The 23,742-nt window shown below is 44.1% G+C and overlaps 1 protein-coding gene across 2 annotated transcripts in view; it reads left to right on the top strand.

Annotated features, from left to right (window-relative positions):
• The first annotated feature begins 5,863 nt into the window (after positions 1 to 5,863).
• UBE3C (ubiquitin protein ligase E3C) overlaps positions 5,864 to 23,742 on the top strand; it is a 992,333-nt gene continuing 974,454 nt past the window's right edge. Inside the window, exon 1 of one of the 2 annotated variants that reach the window (XM_085631966.1) lies at positions 5,864 to 6,038. The gene's annotated coding sequence lies outside the window, so the exon portion shown is untranslated. Of the gene's footprint in view, positions 6,039 to 6,066; positions 6,247 to 23,742 lie in introns of those variants that run through there. The other variant, XM_085631967.1, reaches the window with a different exon arrangement.

Below are 23,742 nucleotides of genomic sequence, written 5' to 3'. Positions count from 1 at the left end.
CACTGAGAATTTCTTTCACCTAAAGACGCACCCGTCTTTATGTTTCCCCGTTTTCTGGGGATCACATGAGAAGATTATCTCGCTCATCCCGCCCTTTCGCAACATTACCCGTACCAGGACCCGGTCATAGTACACCGGCTTTCAAACACAGAACCGTCATAGCACTTACAGCCCTGAAGAGTCACAAACTGTAACACGTTGTGACGAAACACGTGTCGGCTGGTCTGTTTTTTTATACTGTATTGATCTGGATGTAAAAATCAATATATATAAAAAGATCTTTACATATGATACATCTGATGTGGATCCTCATAATTTCGTAAGCAAGAAAATTCCTTGATTGCTTTGACATTACCCGTTGGGTACACCTTTAATTTTACTCCAATACGTGTGCACAGGACCTCATTTCTATTTGATGGTGCGGGTTTCGACCCACATACTTGCAGGGGTGTTTTCTTTTGGGTTTATTTCCCCTGACCTGTTAGCACCGTTCTTACCTTTCTTAGCGACACCCTGGACGCACACGCATGAGCGCCATTTCTTCCTGCATTCTAACGAAACCCTCCAGTATTGTTAATCAGCTCTATAAATAATGTTCTGGGAGGAGGGGAATAAGGTGCGTAAATTATGTGTGGTGGAGCGAGTCAATATTTAATAGTGAGAGCAGACGATACGATTCGCAGCGATCAGGGTGTTTGCCTGGTTTCAGAAAAGTAATAATTAGCAATCCACGTAATGTTGGAGGAAGTATTTTATACTCATATGCCTCGCTATACATGTTGTGAAGGTGAGGAGCCAGCAAGTCTGCATATGCTTTATAAAACTCACTAGGCAGGCCGTCGCTGCCTGCTACCTTACCAGTAGGAAGCGCCTGTATCGCCTCCTTCACCTCAATTGTGAATGGTTGCATCAGGTACTCTCTTTGCCCCGGGGATAGCCAGGCCAGGGCTATTTCCTTCAGAATGCATGCACCTCTTTGCCCGATGCTTCATTACCTGCACTATAGAGTTCGGAATAGAAATCCATAAAGTGATTAAGAATTTCAGGTGTGCTATGGCATTTTGTGCCATCCTGGCGCTCTCTCTGTGTAATGTACTCCTGCATCAGCGGAGTGCTGATCTTTACCGCCAGAGTACGGCTTGGGCATCCACCCTCCCCATATGCCCTTGCTACCCAGCGCCTGGACAAATGCCTAATTTCTTGGTCTGCGGTTTCATTATATTCTGTGACCAATTCCCTAATTTTAGCCTGGTGTCCAGTTTGTGAGTGACAGCATACTCTTTTTCTAACTTTGTTAAGGATTTCTCCAACATATGCATCCGGGAGCGCAGATCTTTAAGCACACCTGCCTGCAGCCCAATACATGTCCCCCTAATCGTGGCCTTAAATGCCTCCCACAGTGTGCCTGCCTACCCCACCGTACCCACATTTTCGAGAAAAAATAACTCAATGGCCTGCCTCACCCCTTCCCTGAAGACTGGATCAAGCAGAAATTTTGGCTGGAGACGCCACTGAAAAGGCCGAGAGTGTTGTGTAGGAATGCCCACATCCATTACCACAGGGGAGTGATCCGAGAGTGCGAGGCAAGTGCATCACCCTTTTCACCCAGGTAGCAGCCGATCTGGAGATGAACCAGAAGTCTAAACTGGACCACGAATTACGTACAGAAGAGATGTGGGTGCCCTCACGGGTCGTAGGATTTCGTGCCCTCCAGATGTCAATGAGCTTCTGGGTGTGCATAAAATCATATACTATTTGTGCAGCCCGTTTACCCTGCCAGAGAGTAGTTGCAGTTTGATAAATATCAGGGTCCAGATATGTATTCAGGTCCCGTTCCTCACCTCCCACCTCCCCCCCCAGGAAGTACCACTTCTGGTTATAGGGCAAAGAGTTTACTCTACAGTCTTCCATATAATTCTGGGTCATCGACATTGGGGTCGTATGTTGTGATAATTGTTGCGCCACAAAGTTTCCCCTGTATAAGTGTGAACCGGCCCAGATCGTCGGATTCTGTATGCGTAAGTCTGAAGGGCAGTCCCCTTTTCACTAAAATCATGACCCCTCTAGCATAAGATGAATATGATGATGCCGCCTTCACCATTGCCCATTTTCTACCTGCCCTACCCGCTCCAATTCCTGTGAGGTGTGTCTCTTGTAAAAGAGCCAGTTGTACCTGTCTGTCTAAATATGCCAACACCTGCCTGATTTTCTTGCGATTATTCAGCCCCCTGACATTCCATGTCATAGGCCTAATCTCACCTACCATTAATACAGTGTATCTTGATCCTGCGTGTTAGTCCTTTCTGGTGTCACATCTAATTGTACCTGCATAACCAGAGTGTCTATCTGCCAGCAATGTATCATGCTTGAACATACAAACAACTCGAAACCCCCCGCCCACTTCAGCATTCAAATCATGCCAAAGACACATCCCGAGATAAAATGCAAACAGCATTGCAACCAGGCTGGGGAATACCCACATGGGGCGACCAGACAACCGTACTCCCACCCGCAGTGCGGGTGTGGCCAGAATTAACATCCTAACATAGTGCTATAGATTACATTCTCAAAATAAGAAATACAATTGCGTAATTACGTACCTTGATCCATACCCTCAACTTTCCACAACCTATACCAGACAAATTGCGGAGCCCCATCTTTATGGACCCACTTCGATCAAAACCACCCACCAGCATTTTTTACAAAACATATGTCTGTTTACATTTCATGAGGAGCCTTACAGTCCACAACTCGGCATCTACCACATTACTGTCCAGTTATATACAGCACTGAGGGAACCCCAATGATCCACATTCCTGATCAACACAGTTCAGGGCCATTCTATAGTCTGCCCATCACACGTCCTGTGGCGTGTTACCCTGACCACCTATATAGTCAACCATAACCTCATATGTGAATAGAGACCATCTTACCGGCACCTGCCCCTTTTTCAAATCTTTCTCACCAAAAGTCATGATTCAGAGTGCCAGGGGGAAGGCGACCTCCTTGGACTCACGTTTGGATTGCACCTGTTTCAGAAAATCCTGAGCTGCTCTCAGTGTTTGTAAGAACTTCATCCTGCCTTTGTGCGAAATCCTCAGTTGCGCAGGATACAGCATCGCATATGGAATTTCCAACTCACGCAATTTCTTCTTAACAGGTGCAAACTCTCTACGGGCTGCTTGCACCGCCACTGTGAAATCCTGGAAAAAGGACATCACATTCCCTTGATAGCTAGTGTTCTGTTTCTCCCTTGCCAATCGTAGCACAGTATCCCGATCCCGGTAATTCAAGTGTCTGGTTATGATAGGCCGTGGTGAGCGCCTGGAGGTGGTTTGGGGGCCATTGATCTATGCGCCCTCTCGATAATGAGTACCTGCAAGAGATTTTCTGCCCCAAACATATCCTTGAGCATTCCCTCTATGTAGTCTTCAAGGTGGCCTGTGTTGATGCTCTCAGGGAACCCCATTATTTGCAGGTTGTTGCGCCGGGAACGCACCTCTAAATCTTTTTTCTTCGCTCTGATTACCTCCAATATTTTCTCCATGTCGCACATGACTTGTCCTCGACAGAGAAAATGCGCTGCTCCACCGCAGTTAAGCACGCTTCCTGTTTGGCGGTCATACTGTTCATCCTGAGCGTGAGGATACCTATTTTCCCGTCTACGGCCTGCAGTCTCTGCTGCATCGCCTGTAGTGACTCTAGTGTTGATGTAGACGCTTGCCCCACCTCCGGCTCAGTATCAGAATGTGCCACAGCAGGTCGCGTTGAGATTCAAAAGACAGTTTGGACTGTTGCTTGTCCGTTTTTCCCATCTTTGGCGTTTCTGTGCCTTCACCGGACTACTGAAGGAGTAGACTTCCCCACTCAGCTATACAGCAGCCTTTGGCTTCACCACGTGCCTCCAGCTCCGATCTCATGATCACGTTAGCCACATGGGGGTCCACCATCCACAGCATCCAGGAGTGCCTATATGTGCGGCCTTGCTTCACTGTGCATTCGCAAGATCATGAACATATGAAGCACCTCCAAGGGGTGTTAATTTTCCTATCAGGATGCGCCAGGCCCAGGTTGTTTTTATCCGCCTCTGCTAGCCACGCCACACTTCACCAGCACCATCACGGGGGGGGGGGGGTCAATCTGTTAAGATCTGTGAGCTTCAGGCATCCTGCAGCCCGCTATGTGCCTCTCACGCCTTCAGCATTATGGAAGAGCCTCCACTCACCATGCAGGCTCAACACACGTAACGGATTAATTCCTCCCCGGCAGCAGGCTCGCCATGTGTGCTGCGGCAGCCACAAATCAGAGCTGGCGCACAACTCGCGCCGAGGGGACCACTCGAATCCTGCCCCACTCTGGTTGTATGTACAGCGTCCGCCGCTCTGCTTCAATCAGCTGCCCCTTCACCAACGGCAGAACTGCGGTCACGGGCCGCCGCCACACAAATCACCCTACTCGCTTGCCACCGCTGTACCTTACAGGTTCACTCCCACGGAAACACACCACACACCCCAATGACGGTCTCTGTCCTTCCTCCTACCGTTCCTGGCCTGGACCGTTAGCTGTCGGGAACAAGCCTTGTGATCTTAGCCTTCATCGGGGCCCAGCTCTCGTCCCGCGCCGCCATCTTGCTGTGAAGCATGCCTCGGTTCCACAAGCCCCCATCCTCAGAACCCCCGCAGGCGATTGTCCTTAGTAGATCAAAGTGGCCCCTGGTATTTACTCTTATATTCCGCTTCGTATCGCCATAATTTCTTCCTGCAGAATACGATTGTAAATAACTGTATGCATTATATGTTTATTTCTCCGTAGGAAAGGGTTACAGCATAAAAACACCACTGTGTGACATTTTTGCTTAACTGTAAAAACTGATAAATCGAAAAGTACTTACCCAATTACAAAGTTCTTGGTGTTAAAAAATATAAAAAAAGACCTATTTTTCTAAATTAGTCTCAAGTTCTTCTTGAGTGTGTGTCTCATTTATCTACTCTGTGTTCAACAAATGCTTAACACTACCTTCTGATAAGCCTACACTGCTTGCCCACAAAACAGAGCATTTGGGATTAAATCATTTAAACCCTGTAAGCCAATAAAAGTGGTCTGGAGTTTCTACAGTGTACCTCATTTTGCAACACTACATAAAACGCCAGCTTCCTACAGTATGTATACTGCAGAAAAAACCTTGTGGGAAATACCTAACTTGGTACGTAAAACATAAACTCTATATATAATATACCTTACTTCCATTGCCTTCAATCATGCCAACCTACCCCACACCACCTGACTTCCCTCACGCTTCTTTTCATTGGAAACTCATTCGACTGAGTGGTATAGGTCTCCGTACCGCCTGAGGGGTTTTAATCCCGAAGTCTAACTACCTACCTCTGGGACTTGATGTTCCGTATGGATAATAATACACAAGAAATCCCTATACCTTATACTGCTGATTTGGAGCTGTGATTTTCAAAACAAAAATGTGCTGACAGATCGTTGAAACCGAAACCCGTTGATAATTCGTTAATGAACTGTCGAGTCATGGCCCACAGACAGCGCCAAATTGAACAATGGACCGGCTTTCAGCGCCAGCCAATCAATATTGAAAATATATTCTACGTTGTAAGAGATAAAGTTTGATGTCCTGCTATTGGTTATGGGAATACTTGTCATTTGGTTGCCTAGGAGAACTAATTTTCACTGGTTGTGAGGCTCGGGTTGCTGGATTGTTCTCTAGGATTGGCTGATAATTTATACCAGCTGGCCTGTACGAAACTGAAACGAGACCCAGGGTTGGCTGGGCGAACGATTGTCAGGTTTGGATTGGCTGTACGAGAGGGCATGTGCCCCGGCACAATATACAGCTGCTGCTTATGCCCGCCTTCCGGGAGAAGGCGGGCTCTAATGACGCTAGTGCGGAGATGATGGATCTTTACTGAGTGTACTGTAAAGAAATCCGTCCGTCTGCTTGTCTAAGTCAGCCAGCACCCAGACACAAAGCTAGTTGGAGACACTGGTGACACGTGCGAATGGTATTCATGCTGGTGAGTAAATCATTGACTACTACTAGGTCATTTCGGCTGGACTGTGGGTGGCAGCGGCTTCTCTTGCGCCGCTGGAGAGCCACCCGAGCCATACGGAGTCACATGTACGTCATGTGCTCACCTTCACTTCCGACCTGCCTTTCCTCCACTTTGCCAGATAACTGCCCTACTCTGGGTACATTTGCCAGCATTTTGTGACCAAAAAGAGGTAGGGTGCGTTTGGTTTCAAAATGACCGGCTTGGTGTTGCATTACATGGCTTCTGACTTAGTGATGCCATCATAGGAAGTGCCATTGTATGAAATGTAGTTCAGGCCAGAGCAAGGATTCAGTAAGGCAGTGCATAAGAAGTTTGGCTTTCTAATGACAATGCACACCTGCTCAGCGGCAACGCTGTATGTATTCAAGTGGGCCCAGAAAACGTCCATTAAGACACAACCAGGACAGTGGCTTACGTGTACACCCATAGCCAACATGCATATATTTGTACACAATGGACAGTATATGCCCACGTAGTAAGCGCAAAGGGGTACCTTTTTATAGGATTCCACCACAAGTTGTGCATTGTAAGCTGTCTGCAGAATGAGCAACAGCCTGATGGAACGACTCAAGAGCTGGATGAGTAGCTAAATGTCAGAATGGGCATGGGAAAGGACTGAATGGACAAGTAATAAAGCTACAATCAGTTATTATAGCACTAATCGGAGGTGGACAAAATAGTGCAAACCTACTTGTGTAATAACAGAACCCTGAACGTGGACAGAGCATAGGGTACAGTTTGATTAGGGCAGTGTGTGTGATGCAGCTGATTTGATGTTGCCTACCTGGAGGTCAGCAGTGTAGTTCCCTTATTGTTGGGGTAACGTGGTTATACTTCTTCAGGCATGTGGAAACCAGTACGCCTCCTACGTTTCTTTGGAATGAGTAAAATGGATTGAATGAAAAGTAAAAAAGAAATGGAGTAAATTATGGATAAACTGACCAGCAAAGAATAAGCAATTTTTGATTGATGGGATTCATTCCAGAATGTGGCTGTGCATCTTGTAGTAGCACCGAAGGAGGTGTTAAAGTGTTCTGTTATGTTGTTACGCGCAACCGGGCGGAGCGCGAATCATGTTTGCACATCAAAACAATTTAAAAGAGTACATGCCTTCAAGTTTCGAGTACGTCGGTGTGCATCTCACTACTTTAATGATGTTTACAAATTGACGCCGTCCGTCTTGTGAGTTTGCACCCTTGAGTAAATTTGAATGAATACAAGGAAAATGAAGAAAGCATCAATGGGACTGGAAAATAAGACACTGAACGCAGGAGTGGGTTTTCGGCCACAAAAGAATTTTCATTGAGATCAAAAACTAAATCATTCTGGGTTGTGTTTATTATTCGTGCATACACAGCAAACAAAGTTTAATTGCATTATGATATGGTGTGCACAACTTATTATCTGATACTTGTGACAAGTATAAATGATCTTGCTGGCGAAACACAGGCTGGTAAAACGGGAAAAAGACCCTAGGTGGGAGGTTATGGGAACTGTAGTTTAATCTCAACACCACGAGTGAGGGTTTGAAATGTTAAACACACTAGTCTGTTTTCAGTGTTGGGCGGGTTTTCAAAGCAGTTGACACGTGATTATGCACCTGTGGAGAACCAGGGAGGTGAGATTAAAACTTCACTAGTCATTAGCAGTTGATTTGGTCCAACGCTAAAGGAAATCGATGCTGCGGCGTCTTTTCGAGAGGTTTTGAGAAGCATGGCTTTTCTGAGTGAGCCTGCATTATTTTAATACTCATGTTCACGCGTTACAGCGAAAGGCCCACTAAAGTTTAGGTTTAAAAAATTAATAACCCACAACATTGTTGATATCTTAAAATTGTTGCAAGGAGTGTTATGTCAAGCAGATAGATCATTTACTGTCATGATGATGATGTCAGATAGATAGATGCAATGGGTAGCTGTAATGGGTATGCAGATAATAGATTGATAACTTTTGCTTTATTGTTTAAATTAGTAATGATGGAGTTAACAATCACTTATCTATGTAATTTTGCATTCTAGATACCCCTGACGAAGGGATTTGTTTTCCGAAATGCATTGGGTGATTTTAATAAATAAGTGGCATGTGGAAACCAGTACGCCTCCTACGTTTCTTTGGAATGAGTAAAATGGATTGAATGAAAAGTAAAAAAGAAATGGAGTAAATTATGGATAAACTGACAAGCAAGGAATAAGCAATTTTTGATTGATTGGATTCATTCCAGAATGTGGCTGTGCATCTTGTAGTAGCACCGAAGGAGGTGTTAAAGTGTTCTGTTATACTTCTTCAGGCCCATGAGGAAGTGAAATGCAGCTTGAAGGATACCTCTCAGGGGTGCCAACATGAGGTTGTTGAGCAGAGCATTATCTCCATCCAGGTGGGAGAGATCCGGGGCATACACTCTTGTGTATGCTTTTATGTTTTTAAAGGTGAATTGATATCTTGCTATTTTGTTTTCTTGACTGTGTGTCCCCTGAAAACAAGGACCATGTCAAGGGTAAACCAAAGTGGTTTTAAATTGGTTGCCAGTTGTAGAGTGAAGCTGCTTGCCCAGGTTCTTGTTGGTTAGCCAAGCTTGGATTTGCGATTGCTCATTGCGGTAAACGAAGCGGACGATTTCTGCGAGCTTTACCTGAGTGCTTTAAATCTAGTTGTGGTTTAGTTCGAGGCTGGTTTTGAGTTAGTAAATGTTGTTCGTTTAAGAGATTTTGAGGTGAAAGTGTGTTGTCAGCATATTGTTGGATGTTATTGTTTTTACGGTTAGTATTGATCCAAAGGATTGCATGCAGAGGTTGAAATTGGTGAGTGAAATGATGACTTCTCACAGGAGATGGAAAGTTTCTGATGTTTTGAGTTCCTATCTTACCCAGCTGGTGGCAGTTGAGATAAAAGGTGAACCAATGCTGGTCTGTATCAGTGACACCTACGTAGTATTCTAAGGTGTGTATACATGCTTGCTCGCCAACCATTTCAAATGCTATAGGAAAATTGAGTAAGGCCAAGAGGCAGAGATTGTTCAAGTCATTGACTATTTGAATCATTGCAGTTTCCGAGCTCTAGGGTGATCAGATTCCATATTGGTAGCTTTATATGTTTGATCTTCTCTTTCTAGTTTGGTGGAGGCTTTTTCCTCAGTTATTTTACTGATTAAAATTCGGTGGGTAGTGAGGTGGTAGTTGACAAGATCGTTAGGGTCCAAGCTAGGTTTCTTTAGTAATTGAAACGTCTGCCCTTTCTTGAAGACCATGGGGAAGGTTCTTTACCTTGAAGTAACAATGGGAGTGAGGGTATCTCCTCCAGTTGTTTCCACAATGGATAATGGTAGGGAGTCATTGTATTAGATAGAAAGTGGCCTGAGAGAGCTGAGCATGTCTGAGGTGGGCATGTGAAAAAAGGTTGGAGGTTGGCAGTTCTGTCAAGTTTATTGATTTTGCTTTACAATAAAGCCGTACAATAATAAAACATAAACATTTACACATTGCAGAATACCCAAATGTATACACTTCATTATAACAATACATACGCTAAGTAATGAAACATTACAAACATTCCCATCATTATGTTTCCTTATGCTAACATGCCTCTCTTCAGTAATTTCGTGGATGCAAGATGCAGCCTGATCAGGTTAAACACATCAATGGGCTTGCAACTAGTCTGCGTGCGTTCCATTGATAAATAACATGGATGTATCTGTCATCCTCCACTACATCACAAATAAAGTATATTTTAGTTGGGTTGGGGCGTACAACAAATACAATCATAGATGTGTTAAATAAAGGGTTTGTCTTCAGTGCAAAAGGAACTGGGGTAGGAGACAGTAAATCTAGTTATATTAAAATGATAAAACTATTGTACAGTGATTCCTGGGTATGAAAGAAAAAGAGCACAGACAAGGAATAGTATTGTAGTTATGCAGCGAGAGAATAATAGTGCTGTAAGTGATTTTTAACTGGGTCGGCTAATGGCCTGAGGGTATTAAGCTGCCTCGGGAGCTTTATCTGTGCAAAAATAACTACAGTGCATCTGTGTGGTGTGCAAAGTTAGGTAAGCAAGATACTATATATCTGCACAGCAAGCGGGTAAAGTGATATGTATAGTTGCCGTCTAGAATGACTAGTGGCTTTAAAAATATTAGCTCACCTCTTGGGCTTCGTCTGTGCAAGACAATTAAGAGTGCAACCTTGCAGGGCAAGGCCATTTTAAAATATATCAGTGCCAGAGATAGACCTATACAAAATTAGATAAAAGATATGTCTACTCAACAAGCAGCTAAAGTGCTAGGTATAGATGTCTAGAACGGCTAATGGCTTTAAAAATATTAATCCGCCTCAAAGGCTTCATCTGTGCAAAACAGCTAAAGTGCATCCTAGCAGGGCAAATCCTGTTACAAATATATCAGTGCCAGAGATGGACCTATTCTTCCTTAGACCCCCTTGTAAAACTGTTAGTGCTGCTCTACTGCTCACGTCTGAGTTAGCACCTGTATATATATATATGCTCAAATCACGGCCCTAGCTCCCATCGAAATAAAGTGCAAGTGTAATTTAGAGCAATAACATCCATTTGTTCCAAATAGCCTAAGCTCTTTCTAGCTAAGGTTGCTACTCTCCTAGCCCTATGTTGTAATCAGTCATCTTCCCTTTTAAGCAGAGGATATATATGATGCTACAGCCTGATAGATCTCCGTCTGGTCAGTTCTTTAATAAAAGTGAAAGGGCATCTTTACAGCTCCTCATATAGTATTTTAAAAATAGGGGGCTTAGGTAACGGCTTCGGGGTGGGGGGCGTGCGGCTAATGACTTAACACAGAATAGCATAAAATGCTTCAAAGTTTCTTCGCCACCCAAGAAATATTATCACATTCCAACTCTCTGTCTGAAACCTTTGGACCAGATTTAATGTATGATTGAACCTGTAGTATGCCTAGCCTAAATCTGAGGTATAGAGCCCTTTTCTTACGTGGTGAAATCAAGTCAAGGAAATGCTCCCAACGGGGTTCAGCTTTATGTCCAGATAATAAGGCACCTTTTGTATCCTCATGCTCGTGCCAGATGAAAGCTCAGAACTTCCTTTTCACTGATGGCAAAGTGGCTTTGGTCATGTTTTCTGGATATAGCCATAAATCTGGACAATCTAATGATTTTAAGATGTACTCAATGTGTCTAAACCAAGGCAAACTTTTACAATTCAGGCATCTAAGGATGTCCCTCAGGCTCTTCTGGTTCTTTGCAAGAGCAGGGATGATCCAAACTTGTATCCAATAGCTTACTGGGCGGAAAGCAATGTAATCAACCACAAAAATCATTCCCAGTTTGGCTCTGAAGATTACCAATGGTGTCCCTGGGCCTAGGTATAACAATCCGGATTGAGTTTCCCACTTTTTGTAAGGCGTGCACATTTACGTGTCCCCAGATTACAGCGCCATAGGAGTTTGCGGCAACTGATTTGGTTTTATACGCAATCAGTGCAGGCTTTATCAGGTAATTGTTGCACTTGCTTGCAAATCTCTGAACTGCTCCGACACGTTGCCGTTGCGAGAGAGCCACTTTGGATGCAGGTCCTGATATAGATTTCAGCGGACGGCTTACTCTGTGACAACGTTAACTGATATTCCGTCCGCCGACAAAGAAATCCCATAGATTATTATGGGATTTATATTTAGGTGCATGGGGTATCCGTCACCGTTAAGTTGGAGTAACCCATCCGCCGAAATCTAAAACAGGCCCTTAGTTACTTGGACACCCCAATGAAGCTTATCGTCGATCCAGATTCCCAAGTAATCAAAGGTTTTAACCTGTTCTATTGGATTTCTCGATTTTAACTTTGGCTTTGATTTCACAGTGGTGGAATGGAGGGGTGTGGGAGTGGATGTCTGTTATGCTTTGTTGATGTGATATCTTATTTTGATAATCTTCTCAGTGAAGAATTGATGGGGAGTGAGGGTGCATTTGTCAGCGGACTGGGTAATTGAGAAGTCGGGGAGTGGATTGATGCAATCAGCGCTTGCCCAACTTAATCGCTTAACTGCTCTTGACTATTGATGCTTGAGGCCCCAGGTTAGGCCGTTTCTTACTATTTGTTTATAGCATGTTTGTTTTTGGGTGTACATCATGCAGACTGAGAGGGATTAACTGAACATGTTTTCAGTGCTGTTTTGAGTTCTAAAAGGTTTTTAAGGGAAATACTGTAGACGTCGATACGTGCTTGAACATCTGAAGTGGGCTGCGTTTGTGTGCTTGGGTTGCTACAATTACAGGCCCACTCTTAAGATTCGCTGTGTTGTCTTTAGAAGGCAGGTGTTCCCTGCTTACTTCCAGGCCTTAAATTATTGGTTCATGTGGTAGCCATAAACATCCATTCAAGTTGGCTGCTTTACAAGGAAAAGTTTGGGTGTCACCACCATTTCAGTGTCAGATGACCCTTTATAATTAAGCAGTTTGAGTTCTCGTGATTACCTAAATCTGTCATGTGGCAGCTTGTACAAAACCAGGGGTTTACAAATCATTAATATTACCAGGCTGTTACCCATTGAGCCAACTGCATTAAGAGCTGTATAGCTTGACCCTGCTGGGTTAAGGGGCTGCTGTACTGCTTGTGATCATAATCCTCCATGTTAGGAGAGATATAGATAAACACATTTGTAAAGCCCTGTTCTACATGACAGCTGTGTTGCAGCTCATTCCTCCCAATCCCTTATAGGTAAAACTGTTGGCTACTCACTGGCTATTTTAACTCCGATAGTGTTCACAGTGTCCAGAGCTGTATGAATGCTTTTCCAGAGTTTCTAGAACAATTGCATTCAGTTCATGTACAATACAACACTGGCTAATCGTATTAAGTGAGTTGTTCTACTGATGTGGTGTTTTTTTAAAACTTGTATACCAGTGCAGTCTCCAGTATCTTTTTATAAAATGTGTTGTAAAAGACTTTATTCAAGTATAGCAGTTGAAAAAACATTTTTCCCTTACTTATGCAACTGATGCTTAATATCTGTACTTCTATGGTAGTCCGGATTACCAGTGAGCACCACACATTACACTTACAGCTGCAGATCTTTCCCTGTTTTAGGTCTTGTCTAATACAGCGTGCATGCTCTTTCGCTTGTGTGAGATATTATATACAACAAGGGCATTGGAATGTGCTAATTACTTACCATTCGTTGGCTTTGTTGTCTCTCTTATTTGCTGCCTCCTAATATGCCAGCACGTACTGGCTTCACATCCTCTTCTTTTGAGTGTGGAGCATGGACCGAGAACTGATTGATTCACCTTGATTATTGTCCTTCTGCTGCTCGTGCTGTGATTGAGGTACTATTTCCTTCTTCCCCTCCCATGCCCATGTTCGGGCTGCTTCTTTCACTCCCACTCCTGTGTCCATGTTGCTTGCTCCTCTTCAACCACCTTTGTCCCTGTTACTTCTTCCCTCCCACAGTTCACCCTCCAGCTGTAATGTATTTCTTCTTCCCTCCCACCTCCCGTTCTCTTTTGTATCCCCATCACCGTAAGAAAAAAGGCTATGATACGGCCAGCACTGGACACGGCATAGCCCTTTTTTTTTTTTTTTAACCATCCTGTTGCCTTCCACCCCCTCTCCCATTGTCTGCTCCCTAAAACCCTCCCTCCAGTTTTCCGTGTTGCCTGTTCCTTTCCTCGTCTCTTTCATTGCCTGTGCAGCCGTGCTGCTCTACAACCTGGCTAAAAGACATTGGCCAAGTCAATAACTCTCACATGGGTGAGACCTATTGTCTTTTCCAATGCTTGTTGTATGTCTGCTGTTGCCCTTCAGTGGTCTACACACTTCCTAACCCGTTCTAAAGATGATGTTTCGCTCACTGAATCAAGTAAAGCTGTACTGACTGATACACACATCTCTTGTGTACACTGCAGCAATGACTTGACAATTTACATGCCAGTGGCTCAAAGCCTAATCTCCACCAGTCAGCTGAATACTTGCATTTCTTACTATAGGGGCAATAGCAAACAAAAGAGAATCTCATTCCTGGATGTATTTTGGATTAAATATTTTGGGAAGTGAAATGTCTAAGGAGGGAGTTAGTGCTTTCTAGCCATGCCTAAAAAAATGTGTGTCTTCTGACTTTGATAATCTCCAGGGAAATTACATGAAGTGAAAGAAATGTCATAATCTCAATTGCTGCTGAATAAGGTGTGTGATTGTGTGAGAGAATTACACTGTGGAGTGTGTTCCATAAATCAGATCCACAATGATTTAGAAGGAGCTTGGTGCTACGAGCTTGTATGCTGTATTTTTAGGTCTCGCCTGACCCAGCGCATGCGCTGGTCTGGCGAGACTTATTGAGAGGGCTCCAAAAAGTGCTACCAGGCCAGCCTAGAGCTACAGTGCATGTGTGCAGGCGCGCGCGCTGCGCTTTACCGCGATTACTTTCGCGGCCGCACGGCCGCTTTGATGTTTGATCGCGATCACTTTCGCGGCCTCACGGCCGCTTGGCATACTCAGTAGGTCTCGCTTTTGGGACCTTACAAGTATTTAGTTATGCAACTGTTGCATGGCTAAACACTTATAAGGTCCCAAAGGCGAGACCTATTGGCTATGCCAATGCTTGTTTGTTGAATGGTAGCAGTCTCCTTAAACGGGAATAATTGCAAAGGATATAGTGTTTTCAGAAGAAATGTTTATTATCTGAACATGTGATCTTGCTTCCTTGATATAATAGTGGGGAACAGCTGGCACGTTTCCCTTAGTGTTCTGCGTTATCCCTTAACCTTCGTGTCTTGATTTTGTGATTAAGTAGTCAAATGCAATACTTGTCACGTACATCTGATTTCTGCAGGGGGCTCTGTATAACTCTTAGTACACAATGGTTGAGTATGCCTTTCTACAAGGTGCTTTCAATCAGCTGGCTGAAAAATGCATTTTCATAAACTGTAACTGCCACGCGTGCAATGCTTTTTGCTGAAAGTATTTTCTCTAATACTGCACAAAGCAGCATGAGATCTTTTGAGGCGACGTGCATCAAGATAATCAAAATCTGCATGGGAGGCACTTGCTGAAAACTGCATATGTGGCTGTTAAGCATAGCCTGCATTTTATGGTGTCTGTACTTGCCCTTTTTGCATGAGGTGTCCTGACCTACCAGGACCAGAAACAAGTTGCTGAAAATACCCGTGTGGAACTTTCTCCTAGTCTTCATGCCCTTCTGTAATGTTTATTTTCTGCTTTATCCATGGCCAATGCAGCACCCACTCTTCCAGGATATCTTGGTACCCTTAAGAGTTTTGATTGTGCTAGCATTTTGACTAGCATCAAATAGGAGGGACCAGACATTGTGACTGAAACCTCACTACCCTGTTTGTGGTAATAAATTAAATTTTTTGTGTGTTGTGCCTGGTTGAATTGCACTGATTTGGTCTTGATACCTTGAATAAGTTCTTGGCAAAATACGTTTGGGTGAAGCATGTGTTGGCTGTGTCCTTCTCCTCTATCATTCCAAATTACAATTTTAGTTCTTTGAAAGACATTTGAATTTCATGTCTTCGCTGACACCTGCCCAGTACCACTACATGGCACCACTGAGAGCTCCTGTGAGCTTGGAGTTTTTTTTTGTGAATAAACCTTAAAAAAAATATTTAATTAAAAATATTTAAATTCATTAAATATTTAATTAACATGTTGATACTGGTGTAGCATTGCTTTTTGTTCTCAATTTAAAATGAATAAATCAATTATGTTATATTAATATTTAACATACAAATATTTTACATTTTTTCAAGTTTAATAACCTTATTTTAATTTTCCCTGTACTTTACCATACGATTGCCAAGCTGGTGGGGACCTCCCTATTGTAAAAATATAGAGAAAGTAAAAAAAGTTTATAAAATATGAAGCAAAATATTAAATTCTTCTGCAAACAATAAAGTATATTGGGATATATTATTTTTAAAAAGGTAGAACACAAATGTTACAACACCAATAGCTTAATTTTTAATTTACAATTTATTTATTTTAAATATAATAAGTTAAAATGATTTCTCTGAAGTTCGAATTAAAAAAAAAACACCTAAAGTTAAAACTATAATTTTTTTTGATTATGTATAGCATTAACTAAAAATAATGTAATTATATTTTAATAAAAACTAACATTTAAATGTGTATTAATCTGTATTAAAATAGCATGTTTTATTTTTAGATATATTTTTGTGACCAGTAAATTAAATTTATTTACGTACTTTACTATTTTGAATAATTTAATGTAACAATCTTTCAAAGGGATTTTAAGTGCATTCCTTGATTATTTTCTATGGAAGGGCCTTGCAGGACCAATAGTTGGCCATGTGTTGTGCTGGATGTACTTCAGCTCTGTGCTGAAGTACACTTACTGCTGTTGTGGGTCCTTTTTGCCTGTATTAACTTTAGAAGTGCAGTTAGTGAATAGGAATAGGCTTACTCTTTCGTGTGTGTATGTCTGCCCCTCCCTAAACTCATCCTTAACTCGTCCTTACTCTCCCTAAACCTCATTCATTTTATAGAAAGTATGTCCCATTTTCCAACCACTCCCTCTGGCCACTCCCACATTTACTACTAAGGAGCCGATTACGATGTCGTATGGACCTGAGTCCGTCCCACATCGTCTGAGAAGTGGGACTGAACAACCGCCTGTTGTTGGTCCCATCCCAGCAATTCGGATGTGACCGAACACTGTTCGCTCGCATTCCTATACTTTACAAAGGGAGCATGCATTCCGAACGCAATGCATGCTCTCATTGACAAGAGCAGTGGTGCAGTTCATCCCTGCACCCCGTGGCAGACACCGTGCCTGCCACCGGGTGCAGGATCAAAAGGGGGTGCACCATAGGTGCCCCCTAGGCCTCCAAATGGGGGCCCTGCCGGTGGCCCCCAAAGACAGATTCCCAAAGCCTTTCTGTGTCAGAAAGGCCGGCACAGAAAGGCTTTAGGAATCTGCCATCGTAATCCCTTGGCCGGAAACAGCTGGCCGAGGGATTACTGAAGGCTTTCCGAATGGCGGACAAGCTCTCCGAGTCTGTCGGAGGCCATTCGGAAATCTGATTCGGATTCCCTTCCGACAGACCCCATTAAAATGGGACGGTCGGAAAGGAATCCAACCAGCCAATTACGATGCGGTCTGAAGAGCTCCTACCGACGTTTGGAGCCGTTTCAGCCCACATCGTAATCGGGCCCTAGGTAGTAAACTTACATGCGTGAGAATCTCCCCATAGAAAAGATAAAATAGGTGGAGTTGGAGATTTTCACTTAAAGGCTTGTGAGTAGCATTTTGTAGTACGTTTAGTAGTACTATTGTAGTACTGTTAAACATGATTAGGCCCCAGTGTGTTTAATTGATAGACACCAGTTGACTTGTTTGATTTGTAGGCAAGCTCATTATGTGCATAATGTTTGTCAGTGGCATACATTCCAGATACCCTCTGTTATGTTTGCAACTGACTGAAGAGCCAAGTTATAAACTCTAGACTTAAGCAGAGACTTCTTAAGGTGCATCAAGACAGAAAGAATATTCCAGAGCTTTGCCAGCACAAGCTGCAAAGCTTCAACCTCCCAATCCTTTGCTTATGACATCGTGGAAAAGTCAGCAGGTTTTCCAAGGATGACCAAAGCGTGTTCCTTGAATAGTAGTTTTGAAAACGTCAACTGATAAATACTGAAAAGTCACTTGGTAATTCTCTGTGTACAGTAGAGGGTCTTAAGTGAAACCTCTACTTGATGGTAAGGAAATGTTATTTCTGCAACAGTGTACTAACATGCTCAAAACGAGGTGCACCCAAGAGCAGATGAGCAGTTATATTCTGTATAACCTGAAGTTTATATGGTAGACACTGAGGTAGTCTCAGATATGGGGAGTTGGTGTGATCCCATAAAGACCTCCACTTTCATGCTCTTGCTGACACACAATCATAACAATCTTTCTCATCAGTTTGAGACAATATGTGCAGGATGACAAAACAGACGGGACTTGGATGCTAATAACAATTGACAATTGCTCTTCACCAGCGTAGAAGGAGCCTGTAAATGCAGTCTGACTTTACTCCACCCACTTGTCTCACATGTTAGCAGAGCTGGCAAGGAGCTGTGTAGCCCTGCAGTGCTGACTCATCAGCAAAATTTAGTTTCGACACATGAGGCCTTCTTTACCATCCGATGAGTCGCCTGTAGGTTTGTGCCTTGAAACCCCAGTGCCCTGAGGCACAATGTTCAGCAGTGAAATCTGCGAGGTGTGATGAACTTGCATGTTTCAGTAATCACCACACCCAAAATGCCTAACTCTTAGACTCACAGCAGCTTTCAATTGATAAAAGATTGTAATGTGTTTTTAAGTAGCATGCTTGTGTATCTTCACCTAGGACTCAAGTACAGACTCTGTCTTTGTGACATCGTACAATACAGCACAATTCGGTTCTGTTGAAAAAACGTGACTACTTCAGAATTCTGAACCAGCAGTTGTCTGGTTGTAAATAAAGCTTTCATATCAAGATACCTATCCTAGTGTGAAGCAGGACGACCTAGTCTCTGCACTCGGATCCCAGGTGCCTGATCTTGGGAGAAGGCACTTTTGATGGAGGCTTCTCTTTGTCCACTGTAGCTGCTTGTTCCCACAAGGAGTATATGTGGTTCGGTTCTGTCAGATGTCCTTTAAAACAATCACTGGTTTTAAGGTATGCAATTGAACAAACCCCTAACGAAACTCGATTCAAGTATTGAGAAACATTAGAAAACAAATAGGTCTGAACCACTTGGGGACTGATTGCGATGTCGGTGGGTCCGACATCGACCGCAAAACGATGTCAGACACACCGACATCTGCCCCTGCGGTCTGCCCGGTGCATTACGATGCGCCAGGAGGAGGAATCGGGCGGAGGGACCGCCCGCTGCTGTCCGTTGCAGCATCGGAAATGCTCATAATCCCCTAATGACCACGGCTCCGCCGTCAGGATTGTGTTGTCATTTTCCGACAGCCTTTCCATATCGGCCATTCCGACATGAAAAGACTGTCGCAAAATGACTTCGGGGGCCCCTAGCAGGGCCCCCCTCCCTCCTGTTCCTCTGCTTTGGGAGCTGAACATCCCTGCACCGTGTGGCGGGCACCATGAGGAGCCTGCCACACGGTGCAGGGGTGTTTACAAGCATCCATTTCACTATAGCAGCTAGTTATGAGGGCCTTTTCCGGCCGTCGCACAGGCTGCCATAATGAAATGGATGTTTCCGTCCGCCCTGTGGGCAGTCGCATCCAAATTGCAAGGTTGGAACCACAAGACCTATCTATGCAATTACAACACTTAGGAGAATGAAGAAGAGGATAGTTGTTGGGACTGGATTCTCCCCTGCATGATGTACAGTTGTTCCCCTGTCCTGAGTGTCCAACTGCATGTATGTGGTATCCTGTTTTTTGGCCTTGACATCATGCTAATCTAGTGTGTGTGCAGAGGCCTAGTTCTGTCCCTTCACATGAGTAAGGTCATGTACCAGACCTGTGATCTAGAGTGGCTCATTAAAGGTGCCCTCTTTAACAGACAGCATACTACTGCCCATATCGTGGGATTAGCACATAGAGCGAAGGTGGCAGCATTTTGTGAATCTATTACTCTGACCAGACTTTTTTTTTATCTGTGTCCTTAAAGTGGAAGCTTGCTGGACCACTCAAGTACATGTCAGTGCTGGACTGACCTCTTTTGGCATGGTTTCCCCTGTCTGTTTGCTTCTGGCCTCCTGTTTTTGATTGTGTGCTTGACTTCGTTTTTTCCTGTATTTGGACATATGTTTTCTTCATTATTAACAAATTTAATTTAGTCCCTAGTACAGTTCACTACAGGTACCCAGGGCCTGTAAATAAAATGCTACTAGTGGGCCTTCAGCACTGATTGTGCCACCCACATGAGCAGCCCTCCAAACGTGTCTCAAGCCTGCCACTGCAGAGCCTGTGTGCACAGTTGTTAACTTCCATGTCGACCTGGCAAGTGAACCTTCTTGCTGGGCCCAAACCTTCCCTTTTACTACATGTAAGGCACCCCTAAGGATGGCCTTAGGTAGCCCCAGCGGTCTGGTGCTGTGTATTTAAAAGGTGGGACATTTGCTTATTAGTTTTACATGTCCTGGTAGTGAAAAGCCGCTAACTTCGCTTTTCACTACAGCAAGACCTGTCTCTTCCATAGGTTAGCATTGGAGCTGCCCTGTAGCATTTTACACAGGTATCTTCCGATTGGAAGCTGATAGAAAATTGGAGTTTGGTGTCTCTGGACTCACAGTTTAAAAAATACATCTTTTAGTGAAGTTGTTTTTTAAATTTCGTTTCTGAAAATGCCCCTGTTAAAAAGTTGGCATTTTCTTACTTTAACCATTAGGTGCCTTTGCCTGCACCTAGAATACACGTCTGGATTGGATGACAGTTGGGCTTTGTGAATTCACTCCAGACAGTTACAAAGGGAGCTGAGGGGTTCCCTGCATATCCCGATGGCCCATCACCAGGCTGATGGTTCTTCCTGAGCGAGAGTGTTGGGAGGAGTTGACACTTGCACCAGAGTAGGGCTGCGCCTGTCCCCACACAAAGAACAGAATACCCCCCTTTAGTGTGTCTGGAGTCGGGTCCAGGAAGGGCAGGGTCTTTTGTACTACAAAGACCTTTCATTGAAGTCTCCCTACTTCAAAGGCCAAACGTGGTATAAGTACTGGACCTCTGACACCAAAACAGTAAAAGAAGAAGATAAATTCCCTTCGGTAAACAAATAAAATAATTGTTCAACCAATCGTCTCAAATAGACCACAAACCATTCGTGTCAATCATACAAAAAAACATATACCTATATTTGCAATGCCACAAGACAACCACTGACTAATAATGGAATGACACCTATATTTTATGAAAAAATGTTGGAGCCATTAAAAAATGTTCATTATACAGAGTTCATAAATCTTCATATTATAAAAAACTTATATCATTGTGCAGATAAACTTAGTGTGCACTACACTTACCCTGACTAGAGTGTGGGTCCCTACATGGATGGAGTGCAAACCACTGTCAGCTAGAATCCCCATTTCTGAAAGTCCGCTACTACACGCTTACCAAAATCCTACAGCTAACATAACAAATGTGTGTATCTGTCAAAGTAATCGATGCCTGTGCGATATCCATTTTGGATACCCGCTGGTCTTGGCCTTTGTACAAGATGTTAGGTGAGAATGTTTTCCCAGAGTATGGTAGCATATTGCTGATATTCCTAAAAATGTAGTGAGGGAACATGAGACAAGGCTCCTTTATATATCCAGTTTGGTCTTTTTTTCTGGGCAAGGAGCTGCACGATTGTCTTTCTGAACTGCCATTTGGTGGGGGTTATGTGGGGAAAAAGTGAGATTTCAGACTTTGTTGTGCACACTGAAAGGGTTCCTTTGGCGGAGGCCCAGCCGTTTCTTTTCCTGATCACATTTTTAGTTGGCTGATGACAGCCAGGTGCAGACATCTGGTAGTCTTGTGTCTCTGTAGTGGGTTCTCCAGGCTGGAGACAAACCTGCTATTAGAAGCTTCATTCTGCACAAAGGCTGTGACTGGAGAACAGCTAAGAAAGGACACTTGAAAGGAGAACCACGCCAAATCGTTTTTGACTGTACATACAGTCGATCCACATCTCCTGTCTGCTTTTTGTGGTATAAAAGTGGAAGCCCACTTGTTCAATTTCCAAGCCCTCTGGCTAGTTAAGGGAGTGCTTCACTGAGTATGCAGAAGGCTGCGCTGTGCAACCAGAACTGATGTATGCCTGCTGCCTAGCTTCCCATAGGTGGGGGACATTACGTCAGACTATCGCTTGCTGAAGAGCTGTATACCTGGCCCGAATAGCCTCAAAACCAGCCCGTCTGCTGGGAGGAGGGGAGCCTGCCAACCCTGCAGAAGTTGTGACTATTTTAAAGGTGCAGTGGGTCCTCCATCCTGGTGGGACTTCCAGAAGAGGAAGACTGTGGAGCGCAGTATGGCTACCTAGATGCTGGTGTGCCCCCAGTCTCTCCGAAGTTGTTCCTGTTGGCAACCCTGACTGCTTGTCCTGAGATCAATGAAGCCACTCAGGGCTGTGATTTGAGTCCAAATTAGTCTGTGTTTGGCTGTCCCAGAAGATGGCCACACCTCTGGAAGGAGATTGACCTGTGCATGACTGCACTGATTCTGGAAGAAGCTGCCCATGCAGGCAGTTTTTAGTTCATGAAGAATAATTGTTGGTGCTCAAAGCCCGCACCGAAGCCAGTGGCCACCCTGGTGCTCTGAATACCAGACTGGAATCCACTTCATGCCTCTTTAATTGTCTACCAGACACTCCCTGCCCTTTTTTCTCACTCTTGCAGATTCCTGCTTTTTCCCCTTTGCATTTTAACTCTTTTACTCTCTGGAAATGTCAGATGAGAAAACTTTTGTGCCGTTCTCCCAAAAATTAGTGCTGGTGGGGCTCACCGATAACCACCGCTCAAATTAAGCACTGCTTGCAGATCACCTGTTCCGGGTCTAGATCAAGCCTACTGTGGGGATTGCCGTTTCTGCCTGATCAACTTCCACCAGTTACCACCTGAAACATGAGTTCTGAAATTGCATCTGCCGGGCAAGCTCCTGTGGCCAGTGAGAAGACCCCTACTGGAGCTGCTATAGCGCACCTCCTCGCAGTAGTAGTAGGAAGAAGGCTGAGACGAAGCTGGTAGCTACATGATAGTACTGTTCCACTGTCGGTGGTAAAAATGACCAACTAAATTGTATGGGAGCTAAACTTGCTGAACTGTATTAGACTAAGCATCAATACCTGAATGGGGGAGATCTGCACCTGAACCATCATCATCCTATTGCCATAATCTTAGGTGGGTGGAATTGCCTAGACCAGAAAGGGGAACCTGGAAATGAGAGCAGATAGAAGGGCAATCCAGCCCAACAGCTCCCAGTACACTATATTTTGCCTTTGAGTACCCACACAACCTCCCTGAGAAGCCTGTGACTGCTCGTCTTCGGCACCGCAGAGAGTCTAATGCTGAAAGTGTTTTACTTGGCCTGTTTTGCTAGGATTGGACTCTGAGACATCAAAGGCAAACTACCTCTACTCGCACAGGTGAGACCTAGTAGCTGCTGCTTGCAATGTGGCTTCTCGAACAGTGTCTGACAACAATCTTACCTATTTTCGGACCTGAGGTCCCCTTGGAACTGAGGTGTGTCTATCCTGTCATAATTGATGCTGTCTCTGTAATGATTCTGAATCATAAGAGTGACTGGACTGAAGTAAAGCATAGGCATAATGGAGACCCTGATGATGTGCTTAACTATTGTGCCTAATGTTAGCTCCTGACCGCTGATCGTGCCAGAAAACCAAGTAGAGTTGTTAATCTGTGTGGGCCCTTCTAGCCTTTTGGAGGTTGTGAGGTCACCACACCCTCCCACACCTGCTCCCATTTCCTCTGACTGTGGATGTTGGTTAAAGTTGTCAGTATGAAGCATGTAGTGTCTCGTTCCGCTATTTAAAAGAGAAGGACTTGTGTCACCAATGTGCAGCAGTCGTTAGATGAGTTGTCAGCCTATCCTGGCCATAACAATCTCTCCTCAGTAGTAAGCTGGATCCTATACTATCCCTTCAAAAGACCTAAATGCAAGCAAGGTGAAGTGGGTCCGCAATCCTGGTGGGACTTCGGGCTGGACTGTTCCCAT

Source organism: Triturus cristatus, chromosome 10, assembly GCF_964204655.1.
Source record: "Triturus cristatus chromosome 10, aTriCri1.1, whole genome shotgun sequence".
Classification (NCBI taxonomy): domain Eukaryota; kingdom Metazoa; phylum Chordata; class Amphibia; order Caudata; family Salamandridae; genus Triturus; species Triturus cristatus.
This window is presented reverse-complemented; position numbering and strand designations above follow the sequence as displayed.